Below are 16,040 nucleotides of genomic sequence, written 5' to 3'. Positions count from 1 at the left end.
CTTAGAAAACGTAAGTACTTTCCAATATGTATACATAAAGTTAATATAGACAGCTAAAGATATGGATGTGTACACACATTTACACACCTACATGGAACTAACAAAATTTAAACATACATGTTCCACTTACAATAGCCAGCAACACACTGAAAATAAAATACAGACATCTCTGATACCTTCACACTGTTAATGGAAACAGTTTACCAAAAGAAAGTAGCATAATTCATTTTCAAGTTCCCCTAACGAGAAGTACCGTACTTGAGGAAGAATGACCTTACTTTATTAGTGCGAACTTGCCTTCAAGGCAAACATTTTTCAATCAACACTAATTTGCATATAATTTATCAAGAGAAAAGAAGTGAAAACTAATTTTGTTTAAAGATTTCCCTTTGTTTTAAGTGTCATTAGCAGTTCTGACTAATCCAATTTTGACAATCTCATCAGGCGCTTTTAGAAAATCTCTCTGAACTCATCTGGAGGATGCTTTTATTCCTAAGTGTCCTATATTGCATTACAGCCCAGCAGAGAAGCACAGCCTGCTACAGATGTTTATGTGAAATGCAGTTAACACTCTGCCAATTTAGTTTTTATAGGGACACAATCAATTTTTATTCATTTAAAAACCAGAATGCTTTCTTTTATTGTGTGCAGCCTCTCCTGATTATATAGCTAAACAAATTATTTCTCTGTTTGTACTAAATGGTACTATTGGGGAAGGGCCATGGCCTAGTATAAGTGTACCATATACATCAGGCAAGTAAATAATGGCTCTCTCTTAGGGCATGTTCCTTACAGTGGGTTATTTAGAACATCTTTTTAAGTTTTACTTACAGTAAATAGACACAAATGCAATGTAAATCTTGCAGTGGGCAGTCTGCAGTCTGTGTCATTGGATCTTGAATTTTAATAGAATTTTAGGGTTTTTAAGCTACATTCACATACATTAGGTTACGTCATTTATGATGATCAGGTTGTATTATTACAACTTCGGAATGCTTAGGCATCACCATTGTTCTCCTAATGATTCCCGAAACTGCATGGGCTTATTGCAATACAATTAAAAGCATACCACTAAATATCAGTATAACAATATATACCAAAGCACTTAAAAACTTAAGGATACAATTAAAAGCATATCACTAAATATCAGTATAACAATATATACCAAAGCACTTAAAAACTTAAGCTCTTGGTGACGCAGGAGAAATAAGTATGTTTGCTTAAATACTATAAAATCTATTATATCTAACATTTTGGTCTTTTTTTCTTTTCACTGTGTGTGTGTGGTCTACATACGAATATATATGTCTGTTTGCATGCATGTGGGAACACATGTGTGAAGCTATATGCATGTGTGTATGTGTCTGCATGCACATGTGATATGGAGGTCCAAGGTTGATGCTGGGAATCTCCCTCAGTGGCTTTTCCATTTTATTTACTGAAGAAGAGTCTCTCAGTCAAATCCAGAGTTCGCCAGTGTGGCCAGTCTCATGAAGAACCAGCTTGTGGGGCTTCCATGGTAGACACACTAACCACTGAGCCATCTCCATAATGCCATATCTAACTGTGATGGATCATCACAAAAGAGTGCACAGGCACAGCAAAACTGGCATCAGCCACCCCTCCTCCACTGGGCTCTGTGTGCATGGATCCACACAAGCTGAAACAAGGCCCTGGGTCAGGAGATTGCCTTAGCAGTTGATATGAAAGGCAGGCAGCTAGCAGAGAATGGCTCCATAGATGTGAACAGATCTCCTCCACATGGTAACTGTAAGCAAGGTCTGCATGGTCCCATGTCTCAGAAGTTCTGTGTGCTTGAGATTTAAGAAGAATGGGTAATAGCATAAACATGGTTAGGAAAAAGAAAACCTCGAAATCCTCCCTTGCTTTATTTTAATAGCTTTTATTCCCCCGGAATATTCAAATACATGACTGGATCCTGGCCACACATTTATTTATCCCTAAGACAAATATTTAGGGATCACATTTATTTAGTTTGTATTTCAATAGATAATTTAATAGTAAAAAGGAAGAAAATAAGTATTTTTATAAATCAAGTATGCATTAACTTATTTATCCAATAAAATACAGTAACCTTATACCACTATCTATTAACTACCAAGGAATAAGACATATGTACCCTGCCCTCCAAAAGCTCACACCTCATTTAACCACTAAAAAGATAAACAATTTAAAAGCAGAATGGAGGAATGAGAATGTAACTAGGTGGCTGAGAGTTCACCACCCAGCATGCTCTAAGCCCTGAGTTCCTGCCCCACATAAACGGGGCATGGTGGTACATGCTTGTTCCTCTACTCAGGGAGGGAGGATGAGATGGTCAAGTCATTCTTGGTTACTTGTGGAGATCAAGGCCAGTGTGGGCTAATGGAACTGTGCCTTGAAAACAAACAAACAAATGGACAAAAAAGTAAAAAAATACCACCACCCCAAGAAACGAATCATAGAATGATTTGAAGTATAACTCTGACTTTAGAGTTTCAAGAGCGCAGCTATGATTATGGTCTATATTAATGAGATGAAAACATTGGGTCAGTTCAAGGCTGAGGCAAGGGTCAGTTGGTAAAGTGCTTGATGTGCAAGCATGGGGATCTGGGTTTAGATCTCCAGCACCCATGTAAAAGCTGGGCACAGCAGCATGCCTCTGAATCCTAGTTCCGAAGTTATGTAGGCATCTATACCTGTAGCTCCCGGCAGCCAACCCAACCAATAGGTGAGCTCCAGGTTCAGCTAAAGACCCTGACTCAAGGGATGAGTGGGAGGACAATTGATGAAACCAACTGACGTTATCCTCCAGTCTCCACACATGTGCACCTGCACAACACAGTGTACATGCACCACACAAACACACACTCACATGCACCACACACACACACACACACACACACACACACACACACACACACACACACACAATTTAAAAATAAATACAATTTTTAAGGAGAGTGATTTTGGAGAATAATCATCGTAGCATTGGAAGAGATAAGAAGCTGTCTCATATCTTAGAAAGCTGACTAGAAGATGGGTGGATGGAAAGCATAATTATGAAATAAAGTGTCTTTGCTTTAAAGATACTTTTGTCCTGCTTTCAGCTGTGTGGCAGTTGCTGTAAAGCACATTTATATGTGTGTATATATCTCTACAAAAGTGAGTACATATGTACATATGTATATATACATTTTAAAACAAATGTTGCTGTGGTAACAGTAGAAGGAAGTATATTTAGACTTCTCGTTGCATGCATAATTTTTGTGAAGATTATATTTTGCTATTTTATATTTTGTTTTATTATTATTAAGATTTAGTAAAAGTTTTCTGAATCACTGGGGCTCCCCACCCCCCACCATGTCCTATGACCACTTCAGTTAATTTATCTCTATTGGTAACATGAGTTCACATCTATCTGTGTTGTTCAATGGAAGTCGAGCACCTTCCCAGGTAAAATGGTTAGCATCTGCAGGAAGGCATTCCAGCCCCAATTCTGAAGAACCTCACTTCCTTGGCTACCACTTACCTGTTGTGTAACTCTGAATTTTCTTTTGATAAGAATTCTGTTCTGTTCTTTTTCAACAGGAGACCCAAGGCAAATAGGTGTTCTGAGTTGAATTACTGGCCTCCATTAGCTAACTGTGTATAGCTTTTTCCTCTGTAAGCAGTCCTCTTAGAGATCCTGTGCAAGGGAAATCTTTTGAGAGGCAGCTTCACTGAAAACACATACAGTTTCAGTAGGACTTGGGAGTCTTACAATGCCTAGTTGCCCTCTTTTTTATTTTAATTTATCATTGGGGTTGGTTTAGTCCACTTGATCGGCATTACTCAAAGGTATCTGTAATAGGCCAAGGTGTGTCACATCTAAATTCCTATATGATTTTTACCTTAGAAGATACTGTTGCATTTAAATATTAGGCTGTTCAGAGAAGACTACAGTAAAATAGTGTCATGGGGTGGGTCCTAATGTAATATAATTGTTGCCCTTATGATAGAGTTGAAAATACAAGCATGCCCCTACACAGAGAAAACAAAACAAAAAACAAACAAATGAATGAACAAACAAACAAAATAGGTGAGAGCAGCCATCTGAAAATCAAAGTATATGGCCTCAGCAGGGACCAAAGACATCTTGATGTGGAGCTTAGGCCTCTAGAACACAAAGAAGATACATTTTTATTCTTGAAAAGAGCAAGTGTCTCATACAATGTTTTGCTATAGCAGTTTGGACAACAATGGTACAGTGTTGCTTAAAGCCAACAAGGAAGGGTGATGACCCAGAGGAGCCAGTCAACACTGTCTAGACACATGTGCACTGTAACCAGCCTCCTTTGTTGTCAGGTGCTATGGAAGCAAAGATTCACAACAAACCTTCTAAAGTGGAATTGCTTCTCGTTTTTGGTAGATTGTCTTAATTTACATCTATGTGTGGAACATTGTTCTGAGCCTGAAGTATAAAATTACTGAAAACAAAGGTATGGTCCTCAGAAGCTTATGGTCTCTTTAAGAAAATAAAATTGTCCACAGAGATACATATGGCAAAAACTCTCAGAAGGAAACACCCGAGAGAAATTGTAGAGATACTCAAGTAAAAACTCCAATTCTTCGGAACCCTGAAATGAGGGAAATAGAGGGGAATGTAAGGGAGTAGTAATAGAACAACATTTTTATTCTGGGCAATGTAAATAGCAAATACATGGAGACTGGGGTGACGGTATAGAAGATGTAAGTGTTTCAGGCTAGTGGAGTAGAGGGATCCCATTTTAACAAGTTGTCAATGTAGACTCTAAAAGCAATCATAGAGCAGCCCCTGAAGGTTATGATTGGGTAGGTCATATATGCAACATGATGGCCTTGGAAAAATAGCATAAATGGATATATGTAGAATGGTGCCAGGGTTGGTAGATGTATACAGAATGGTGTCGGGGTCAGTAGATACATACAGAATGGTGTTGGAGTTGGTAGATATATGCAGAATGGTGTTGGCGTTGGTAGATACATATAGAATGGTGTTGGGGTTGTATGAAAGACATACTCTCTGCAGTCTGTTTCAGTAGCAGGCTGCTTCCCAACGTGTTGCATTGAGTTTCTAAAATAGCAGGGACTCAAGATTAAATAGATACGAAAATTACTGGTGCCTAGTGTCTTCTTAGGGACGTTTAATACAAATGACCTTATTTTGATGGCCTGAGGCAGTTTCTCCATAAAAATATTGATTTCATTAAATTTAACCCCATTTCCTGCCCTAGGACCCTGAGACTTTTTTCCCTCTCTCTTTTTATTCTGAAGTTAGCTGTGGGCAGAATAAGACCCATGTGTCTAAATATCCCACAGAGTTAAGTTATCCATGGAAGAATGACATTAGGAATTTGGAGTCTGGTTTGCAGGCCCAGAGTGAAGTGGGGGCAAAAGGAAGACCAAAGAGAGTGTTGGGGTCAGGAGGCATGTGAACAGCAGAACCGTTAGACATGGTCTCTGCATGGGCCATGTGAGAGAGATGCCCAGTCAATGTAAACTCTGGAGAGAGACCCAGGCAGAGAAATCACTCTCCTCTCTCTGTGGAAACCTAAACATGGGAAACAACTGTATCTTATCTCTTCTGTATACTTAATAGAGCTCTAAGAATACGGTCTATATTCAACAGAGGTATTAATAGATTTCTAATGACCAAGTTATTACTAGAGAGAGGGCTATTTAAGATATAATAGCCTAGGTTGTCCATAACTATCAAAGTTGAACTAAAATTTTTTCTTGTGTCCTGGAAGGTTTCAGGTGTCTATCTTGATTCTACAAAGACTTTATTGAAATACTAAAGCCAACCCATCCTGTCCTACAGCCCAGTGCCCTGGAAGTTTTTGCTTGTGTGTTTGTTTGTTTGTTTGTTTGTTTGTTTGTTTGTTTTTATCCTCCTATTTTCTTCTCCCTCTCTTTGGTGGCCGCTCCTCTTCCCCTACATTGCCTTTTGGGATTGCTCTCCTATGACTCAGGCAGTCTGGCTTGTCCTCTATGCAGACTCCATTCTTACCCTTCTCCATTTCTGGCTGTTTCATGAAACCTTGTAGCCATAGACCTGGTTAGCTTCAGGGATAACAACACCTTGGCTAGCATCCCAGATGGACTGGCTCCAGTATCCCCAAGGGAATCAATTATTTACCATGAGTTATTTCTAGGCATGACACAATTGGATGTTCTTAGCCCAAATCAGAGCGATGAGTCAGGGCCGTGTTCCAAACATTACTGATTCATGACTTTCATCCTATTCTCAGCTCTTCTCCTTCTCAAGAATTTAACACAGGCTCCCCAGTATTCATTAACCCAATTCACTGCATTGTACTACTCAAGACAATCTAGGTACTGAAGTGTGGACTGCAGGTTGTGGCTTCAGGCTTCCAATCCTGCCACTGATTGGCTATGTGAGATTCTGGGCAGCACACCACTTGTCTGAACAGCAGTGGCCTGCAATTGTAACAGGCATGGGAATAATTATGATTGTCCTTTTTTATGATGACTCTCTTAAAATTATAGTGGAAAAAAATCAAATGAAATAGCTAATGTGAAGGGCTTAGCAGGCAGCAGCCATTAAAAGCGAGGAGCCACGTCTGGTGACAGGGCTCATGGGCTGAGAGAGCATTCTCCTCCTCCAAAGGATCTACGTTTGGATGCCAGAGCCATGTCTGGTGGCTCCCAACTACCTATAACTCAAGCTCCAGGGGATCTGATGTCTCTGGACTCCTTGGTCCCTTCCACTCACATGCACATACATACACACATTTAAAAATTATTTAAAAATTGCTTTTTCAATTATGAGGTGGTAGTGGACCTCTTGGGGGAGATAAGACCTGTGAATTTTATTTTTGTAATAAGATTAACAAATGTTATTTTAGGATTAATAAATTTACATAAAATATGTTTATTTCTTTTAAAAAATTTATATGTAGCTTAGGCCATGGCACTAAGGCATGGCTTCCTAAAGATTTTGTTCTTTTTACTACGTGAATTTACTTGTGGTTTAAAGATGTATGTACATACACCTGTATCCATCAGTTTCTATATTCATAAATATTTTCCATAAGGCATTGCTGTATTGGTAATGCCAACACTAAAGTATAGTGTATCTTTTGCCCACATGATCCAAATTTTTAAAAAAAAGCTAATTGTAAACCTTAATACTTCCTGATTTACAGTTGGACTTTTTTTTAAGCTCCAGGAATAATAAAGCAGCAATGATACACAAATAAGAACTGTGAGCTGTGTAAAGCACCTACTGTGTGAGGATCAGAATCACTGACCAGAAATGCTAAGTCTTCTTTCCATGATATAGGATGATTTCTGACATACCATCTCCATCTCTCTAGTCAATGCACTTAGATTTTAAGGACCTAAGATTTACTGAGAGCCTACTACGTGACACACTCTGTTTCCCCATCCATGCCATTTTGAGCAATTTGTCATAGCAAGAAATCCTAGCAAAGGTCTACTTCATGCTGGATTGTGCCTTTTCAAAACCCCCCCAAAGTCTGCATTGTTTTTATTAACAGATACTTTGTAATTTAATGCATTCTAACAATCCTACCCAAATTGTCAAAATTACAAAGTTGTTTATGTTGGAGCAGTATTTAGCAGCATTCTTTAAAAATACTCCTCGTCCAACTTCATTGCATGCTCAAGCAACTAGACAGTTTTTTAAATCATTTATTAAAGTGAAAAAAAGTTTGGGTTATATTTAGGTGCAGTTTCTTGGTTCAAATCAAGCAAATCTGCCCAATAAGTGCACTAAACTATTTCCCTCTCCTCAAGGAAGTCAGCGTCCAAGCTCATTTGTTAATTTGAGCGGCCTAATGCTCTCAGGAAAACAAAGGAGGACATGTCTGAAATAAACGATGACTTGGACATTCTGGATGAATTATGTATTCAAATGAATTTGGCAGAAGAAAGCGGTCTGAGCCTTTGCTTAGGAACTGTGTTGAGCTGCCTCCTTCTACAAAAGGTGACTAAAGATGTCCATCAAAGGAGCTAATGCTACCGACCCACCGCTTTCAAGCTCTGCCCTCCCCGGCCTCCGGAGAGACAGGAGCGGAGGCCCCTAGGTCTTCAAGTTCAGTGGAGCCTATTGAATAATTGAAGAAAATAAACACCCCTAGGAAGTACAGAAAAGGTGAACAGTAATAAAAATGTGACTGCGCTTCAAGATTTCAGCTTTCTCCCCTGTTTCTCCTGGCATTTTTCAAAGGAAATGCCATAGCGACTGAGGTTTTCTAAGTCACAGCTGAACTTGCAAGACTATTAGAAAGGCCGGCCATTGTGAAATAGAACAAGAAAAAGGCGGCTAGGACACTTTAATGAACACTTGAATGCGCCTCCAATGAAAAACAGATGTTCTTTCTTACATTTAACAGCCCTCCTTGTTCCGACGGAGGGAAACAGCCGCCTTGGTGGGGTAGGCGCGGTTGCAGTGGGATCTTGTTCGAGGGAAGCATGTGTAGCTCACGTTCAGGACTGAGTTTTTCTCTCAGCTTTAACTGAGTTTGTATGATAAAGGGAGGTGGGTAAAGGCTTATGCCTGTAAGATTGATCTTATTCATGCATTTTGCATTATAATTTTCCCACACAATGGAAATTGTGTACATTTTAAATTCTTGAAATGGATTCAGTTTTGTGACAATGACATAAATCTTACTCTCCTTTTTCATTTGACTTTTTAAAAATACCTCATGGCTATAAGACAACGTAGGCTGGTTTCACTGAACACAGTGACTGATGATATATGAAATACATTTTGTTAACACTTGTGTCCCGCCCTCCCTCAGAAAACTGTGTATTTCTTATAAACAAACAAAATAACAAACAAGAGCCAGACAAGGCTCTTTCTGGGAAACCCATTTCTGTCCACCCCTTCTCCCTGTGCACCAAAAACTTCCTTTCCCATTTCAACTGATTCAGTCAATGAAAACATGGTCAAGAGCCAAGGCCGACTCTCCCATGAGACCCTTCCCCTGAAGGGATAAATTATACTAGAGGTCTAGCCTTAAAAAGCTTTGAGGGAGGTGCCAGTTCTCCCTATCTTCAGGTTTTCAACACACACGTTGAACTGTAACGGGCATCCTGTGCACTGACACTGTAAAGTTTTCCATCGGTGGCTTCACTGCGTATAGAGCTTGAGGCCATCTGAACCCACATGGGGGAGGGGAGCGGGGTTTGCCCAGCAGCCTTCCAGGCAGCGGCAGTGGGACAAGCACAGCTCAGAAAATCCTCTCTTAACTGTTTCACGTCTATTTCTGTGTGGGTTTTGGCACGACGCCTCGGAAATTTATTCTCTCTTGTTTTTAATCTTGATCATCTAAAAAAGAAATCCCATAAAACAAAACTACAACCAGGTCATTAAACAGCAGGGGAGTAGAACCAGCTAAGGGAACGCCACAAGAGGACAGAGCGCCCAGGAGCCGCCGGAGTTCAGGAAGACTGGCCTCGCATCAACTCCGACCTGAAGCACCAGCCAGCTCAACTCCAACAGCCGAAAGAAGAGGGGACGACTGCAATTTTTGAGAGAACAGGAGTTTTGAGAGTCCAAAACCACTTCTAATCCGAGGTCTGTTGGACTGAAAGAACAACAGACCAGACGATGTGTCTCGGTCCAGCCCAATCCCAGACCCGGTTAGAGGCTGCATGCATCTCCCGTGTGGCTTGGTAATCCGTGTAACTGTGCTGGCTGTCTCAAGCACTTCTTAAATCATGGCTTCACAAATTTGATGCGGAATCCTGGCCCCTTTCACTTTTTAATGTCTTTTCTTCTGTTCTCTTCAAAGCTAATGTATCAATCCTGTGTTTTAACTAGGACAACATTTTCAGTCACACATATGACACCATTTGCTTAAAAACAACTATTTTAGAAAGAAAATACCAAACAACTAAGAACCCAAGCACTGCCAACACTAACGGGGCTTGGAGGTAGGAAGTGAGAGTTCTGATTTCTAAAACACAGTTCCATGGTTTTGGTCCCTGATGCTGCAAAAGTTGTTTTTGAGTAAACTAGATCTTTATTCTGCAGAACTGGTTTTCAAATACCAAGGAGAGGATATATAAAAGTCAGCTGACCTTTCTCCAAGAACAAGGTCAATGTTCCCCAAGAACAATCTCCCTATTGGGCAAAGAGATGGTGAGGGAGTACACTCCTGTTTTCCTTGTGTTCTGGTTCTCTGCCTCAAACTCTTCTCTCTTTCACATTGCAGTAGTTCTGACCTTGATGGATCCTGCAAATTAAATATATATCCTACGTCAGTGGTTCTCAACCTTCCCAATGCTGCGACCCTTTGGTATGTACGGTTCCTCATGTTCTGGTGACCCCCCCACCATAGAATTATTTTTGTTGTTTCCTTACTATTGTAGTTTTGCTACTGTTTTGACTGTAATGTAAATATCTGTGTTTCCAAATGGTCTTAGGCAACCCACGTGAACAGATTGTTTGACCCCCCCCCAAGGGGTTGTGACCCACAAGTTGAGAACCTACTGTCTTAATCTAATTTCTTGCCACCATGTGGCCTTTCCCCTTGTTAAGCTACAATTCAAGGATATTTCACATGTAAGTGTTGATTTTATTTTGCTTGTTAGCATCTCCATGAGTGGATTCAAACTCCAACTCCAAGTTCTCTTAGAATCAGAAAATCATATTATTAAGAGCTGTTTTGTTTTCCATGGTTAAACAAGGAAATTACCCACAACAATCGGTTTAGTCCATACTGAAGTTTTGATTAGCCTATAAATGCATACTCCTATTATCCAGCATTATAGTATGTTAACTGGAACAGATGATGTCATATTCCCTTTCTTGGTCTTACTTCTATAATCCAAATATCTTAGCAAAACAAGTGAATAATTATATCATATCAGATTCAGCCACATGAGGTCTGCATGGCTTTCCTGACTGCCTTCTCACCTTTCCTGACACCCAGACAGCCTGGAGCTGAATTTTTCTTAGGATTTTACCCTTAGATTCTTTTTCTTTTCCTTTCTTTCTTTCTTTTCTTTTCTTTCTTTTTTTTTTTTTTTTGCCATTGGGAGCCCATCCTTACAGTGCTGGTCTGGCCAGAGATCTCTGGAATATTATTGCTCTTTTAGTCTGTTCCAGCAAGCATGCTTGCTTATGGTAGTGACTAGTGATTCCAACACACACAAACACACACACACACACACACACACACACACACACACACACACACACAGAGAGAGAGAGAGAGAGAGAGAGAGAGAGAGAGAGACAGAGAGACAGAGAGACACAGAGAGAGAGACAGAGACACAGAGAGAGAGAGGCAAAGAGAAGTACATTAAGGGTTTAGTGGCATACTCAGTTCTTTAAGAAGATACTTTTGCATAATCTAAGGATATCCAAATCTGCACAGGAACCTGATATGTGTTGGTATTTCACTCTTGAGATAAGTGAGATGTCTAGCTTCTTGATCATACAATCATACACAGAGTATACTTTCCCTGTAGTGTATGCCTTGAAGGAAGGATGTTTCATTACATTTTAGAACATGTAATAATTTAAAACTAATGTCCTGGCTGGAGAGATGCCTCCATAAGTAAAGGATATCAATTAGGAAGAGGACCTGAAATCAGGTTCCTTGAACCTACATAAGGCTGAACACAGTAGCATACATCTGTAATCTTCATGCTTCTATAGCAAGATGGCAGACAGAAATAGAGGCACCCCTGAGAGCTCATACCCAGCTATCCTGGAGTTCAGAGACAAATAAACAACCCTATCTCAGATGAAGTGGAAGGCAAAGACCAACACCAGCTTGTCCTTTGACCTCTACATGTGCCCCATAGCACATGTACAGCTACACACACACACACACACACACACACATTCAGAGACATGTATACACACCAATGTGAAAATTTTATAGGCTTTTCCAAAAACATATGATTTTAGGTTTGTAAAAATCATCAACATGTATTACTTTAATAAATTATATTTTACTTTCTGGATTTTTCTGGGCTTTCTTTAGGATTTTTGGTCACAATGTCTCCTGGAAGCCTAGTGTCACTTCTTCTAGTGTAGAGCATAGGAAGGTACTTGACCCTGTCAGGGCCACAGGAAACCAGCCAGCAGGCCAGGCTAAGAACAGACACAGAATGTCACAAAAGACTGCTTGTCCTACCCAAATTTAAAAGAAAAACCTTAGCAGGCAGGAAGTTCAAGGGGAACAAGTATCGATCCCGCTGAGTGAAGGAGAACGTAGAGATGGCAACACACTCCTGTGGGTGGACGGGTAAGACGGCATCTGCCAGATCTGTATCTCCCTGTCATCATTCCCAATCAGAATAGTTCTGCCCCTAGCACATTTTGACATTTTATTAAGATGAGCCTTGGATATTCATAGAAATGTACCGAGTACACTGTATGCTTATACTTGTAAAACCCCAAGATTGTCCTAAAGCATTTGGGGCCATTTCAAGGACAATATAAGAATTTTAATCTTAGCACTAGCAGTCATCTTGTTACTTATTTACTTTATAAATCATTATCACCATCTGAAGCACTGCATTTTAATTGTAAATACCTACATCTCTCACAGGAGTGAGCATATTGCCTAGAAACCATGGATCCGGGTGGACTATCAGTTATAGGAAATCAGCTCCTTCATATGATAGCCCAAGAAATACAGGTCTGCAGAAATAGTCTAGCACTGAAAACTCCATACTCCTGGACAAGGTGGTGGTGCAGTTCAGAGAGGACATGCAAGAGGTGATGGATGTCTCTGAAATAATTTCATCAAGTATTTCGTCTTATATTTAAGGGAACAATAAATTTATTACTTCTGTGAGGAGATTTTTTTCTGTTATTTAAATTGTTGCTGAATATTAACTTAAGGTTACAAAGAAAATAGAAACACTGGCAAAAGACACAGAAAAAGTACAAACAACTGGACTGGCTGGAGAGTCATCCCACCATCCAGGGCTGTATCTGTTCAGTTGTTTTTAGGCCTTGTTTACAAGTTTTCTGAGAAATTTTTGCAGTATCATGGTATTTGGGATTGCATGCCTTGAATCGCATCTTGCACATATACAAATAACTATCTTATGAAGCAGAGACCATGTGAGCACGGTGTGGGTGGTGTCGAAGGTATTTCACCAGGCAATTTCAAATAGTAGGACTGTATATTTGAAGCACGTTAAATGAACTCACCCAAAAGATGCTTGTTCCTCTCCCTCCCCCAATTGTCATGGGTCACTAATCCTGTATGCAAAGATGCAATCGCAATGTGAAGAAAATAAGGGTGACTAAACCAGAAAGGCAAAGGAACAGCAGACACTGATTGAAAATTATTACTATTACTTGAGTGTCCTGAGGGACTAAAATCAATTTAACTATGGATTTTTCCTGTAGATTTAAAGAATAAAAGCAAATAATACTTCATTAGAATGTAATGGATGAGAAAACACAAAAGCATTTCAAAAATCATTGAGGTCGCACTGTTGAGTAGAGACATTGAAATGAGGGTCAGTGTTGTAGTGTTTGTAATGTTGTTGTTAAGGAAAAAATGTCTCAGCTTAAAGTGGTGTGCCATTGTCATTGTTTAAATACATATTGAAAGCTGTTTTTTGGCATCGCATTTTTGTCCTTAAGTGTCCTCTAACTTTTGGAATGACAACAAAGATGTTATACATCTGGGCACAGCAGCACAAAAATACTGTGTCTTTCTGAAAATGGATGCTTATGGCATCGTATTGTGAGGGAGAAAATGCATACTTCAAGTTAGAAAAATAAGAGAAGACTTAGGTTCCGACTTTGCCATTTATTTTTGAGATTTGGGTGGATTTATTTATTTATTTGAGACTCTTATTTTTAGAGTCTGCTATGAACAATGAGAATCAGCATACATGTCTTGAATAGTATTGTTCCTAATATCTAAGCATCCACAGAAAAGTTCCCTGCTTCTGGGAATGCACAGAGGACCTCAGAGACAAAACCCTAATTATGAGCAGACCAGGAACCAGTTGGCTACGAATGATCTGCGTTCTGTGCCTAAGAAGCCTGCACACAGCATTCTCCTTCCCAGACACCAGTAATCAGCTCATGTTCTTAGAAGACGGTAGCCCCGGAGAATAAAACATTAAGTACCTCCAGAGGGAGAATGGATTAGAAAACTTGTCCTGCCTACTGTCTGCCTTACTCCTCACCCCAGAAACCCTCACCAGATTATCATTTGACATCTGTAAAATAGCTGAGAGGCTCTCCATCAAAGCAAGTGACCTCACCCTCCCCAGAGTCACCCAGAAAAGATTATTATGTAAGGAGTTTCCAGGTACAAGGGTTCATATTGGTACCTTAAATGAAACCATACATTTAGGTTTTTTTTTTTTTTTTTAATTGTAAGGAGGTGTGAGACCACCACAGAAAAATGCAACATTTTTAGAAGGTGCTAGCTTTAGATAGTTATCGTTCTCAGCTCTACTCAAAACGCTTTGAAAAGAAATGTCAATTCTTTTTAATTCTTATGATTCTCCTTGCCCCATGTCCACCTGGCCCTCCCTTTCCCAGGGACAACACAACCCATTGTTCATTTCCCAGGTGCAGGGCCGCAGCTGTGGAGAGCACATTAGCTCAGGGCTGACATCCCATATGTCTTAATTGAAGGTTAGGGAGAAGGGGGAAGTTTGGAGGCAACCCAGTGAAAAAGACAAAGCCAGCTCACTCGGTGTGTTTGTGTTGTCTATGGTGACGCTACCCTCATCCAGCACCTGTTCAAAGTGCAGCATCGTTTATCTCCACAACCACCACGATTGTCCCCCCCCCCCCCACACTTTTGGTAATAAATATACATCTTTAGAAACATTGACTATCACATCATCATAAGCCATTTCCTTTGTTAACGTGGTATGGTAGAAAAATCCCTAGGCTGTTAGAACCTGAACGTGGGATTTATTCTGCCAATAAAATAGTGGGAGAGTCTTGAGTGAGTCACTCTCCTTAAATATTAGTTTCTTCACTACAAAAAGAAGTAGCAGGGTAAATGTGTGGCCATCTGTACTTTCCTGACAAATTCTCATCCATGAGAAGCAGCCATCAAGTTTTCAATGGGATTCTTTGTAACAGCACCAAGAAAGACTGATGGATCACTCTAGAAGTGAAGGAGTGATTCACTTCTCATCCATCTCCTTGCCCTTGATGAAAACAGGGAGTCTCTCTGTAAACAAGGCACCTCCTTCTCCAAGGCTTAGAGAGCCTCATGACTCAGGTTTCACAGGAGAAACTAGTTACCCTAGATACAGACCCAACACTCAAGCCAACAAGTTCATTCTCTGCCATTCAAATGCAAATTTGCACATGGCTGGGCTAAGAAAAGTTACATTTAACTTAAAAGTCAAGGCCAAGTCTGGTCTCACGTAGCTACTTGCCATGTAACTATGTAAGAGGTCTAAGTGGGTTCAAATTTGGTGGTGTTTGCACCTTTGACTCTTACAAAATGGTGCTACTAAAAATACTGTCTGGAAGAAGAATAACGGCTTTCACCGTTCCTGCTTGCTCCTAACTGGTCACCTGTAACTGAGATAACTACTGAGAGGACACTTTTACTATTCCAGTCCAGCTAAGTGCTTCTGGAGACTCGAAGCACAAAACTCTGCCCACTCAGAAAGCTTGTTAATGGGTCCCTCATGACTCAGCTATCAATTTTTTAGTATCAGATATACATACTGTATCCATTATTACTTTCACTTAGAGCCAGATCCAACCTGACTCTGCTGCAGCTTATTTATGAGGTTTTGTTTTTTTAATTTATTTTTTTTAATTTTTTAGTAGTAGATTTGAAACACTGAAATAGTGATATATGGGAAAATGTGCATGTTAATTAAAAATAAAAACCTCTTGTGTCACAACATGGACAGAGCGTCTTTTTTTTTAAATGTTATTTTTGCATGATTTCTACCTTTAACACATCCTAGGTTGTTTAAATGTGCTTGGTAAGCAATGATAAAATGACAAGTTATCATTGATCTGCCCTTTCTTCCATCTCAAAGGGATTCATTAA

At 39.9% G+C, this 16,040-nt stretch overlaps 1 protein-coding gene across 15 annotated transcripts in view; it reads left to right on the top strand.

The window, feature by feature from the left end:
* The window catches only part of Eya1 (EYA transcriptional coactivator and phosphatase 1), a 312,966-nt gene that overhangs the window by 111,235 nt on the left and 185,691 nt on the right, over positions 1 to 16,040 (top strand). For 4 of the 15 annotated variants that reach the window (XM_076563739.1, XM_042270755.2, XM_076563743.1 and 1 more), the window contains one exon: positions 10,233 to 10,316. The exons of 9 other annotated variants lie outside the window; for them this stretch is intronic. The gene's annotated coding sequence lies outside the window, so the exon portion shown is untranslated. Of the gene's footprint in view, positions 1 to 10,232; positions 10,317 to 16,040 lie in introns of those variants that run through there. 2 more of the 15 variants (XM_076563736.1, XM_042270754.2) reach the window with 2 other exon arrangements.

This window comes from Peromyscus maniculatus, chromosome 2 (genome assembly GCF_049852395.1).
Source record: "Peromyscus maniculatus bairdii isolate BWxNUB_F1_BW_parent chromosome 2, HU_Pman_BW_mat_3.1, whole genome shotgun sequence".
Lineage (NCBI taxonomy): Eukaryota > Metazoa > Chordata > Mammalia > Rodentia > Cricetidae > Peromyscus > Peromyscus maniculatus.
This window is presented reverse-complemented; position numbering and strand designations above follow the sequence as displayed.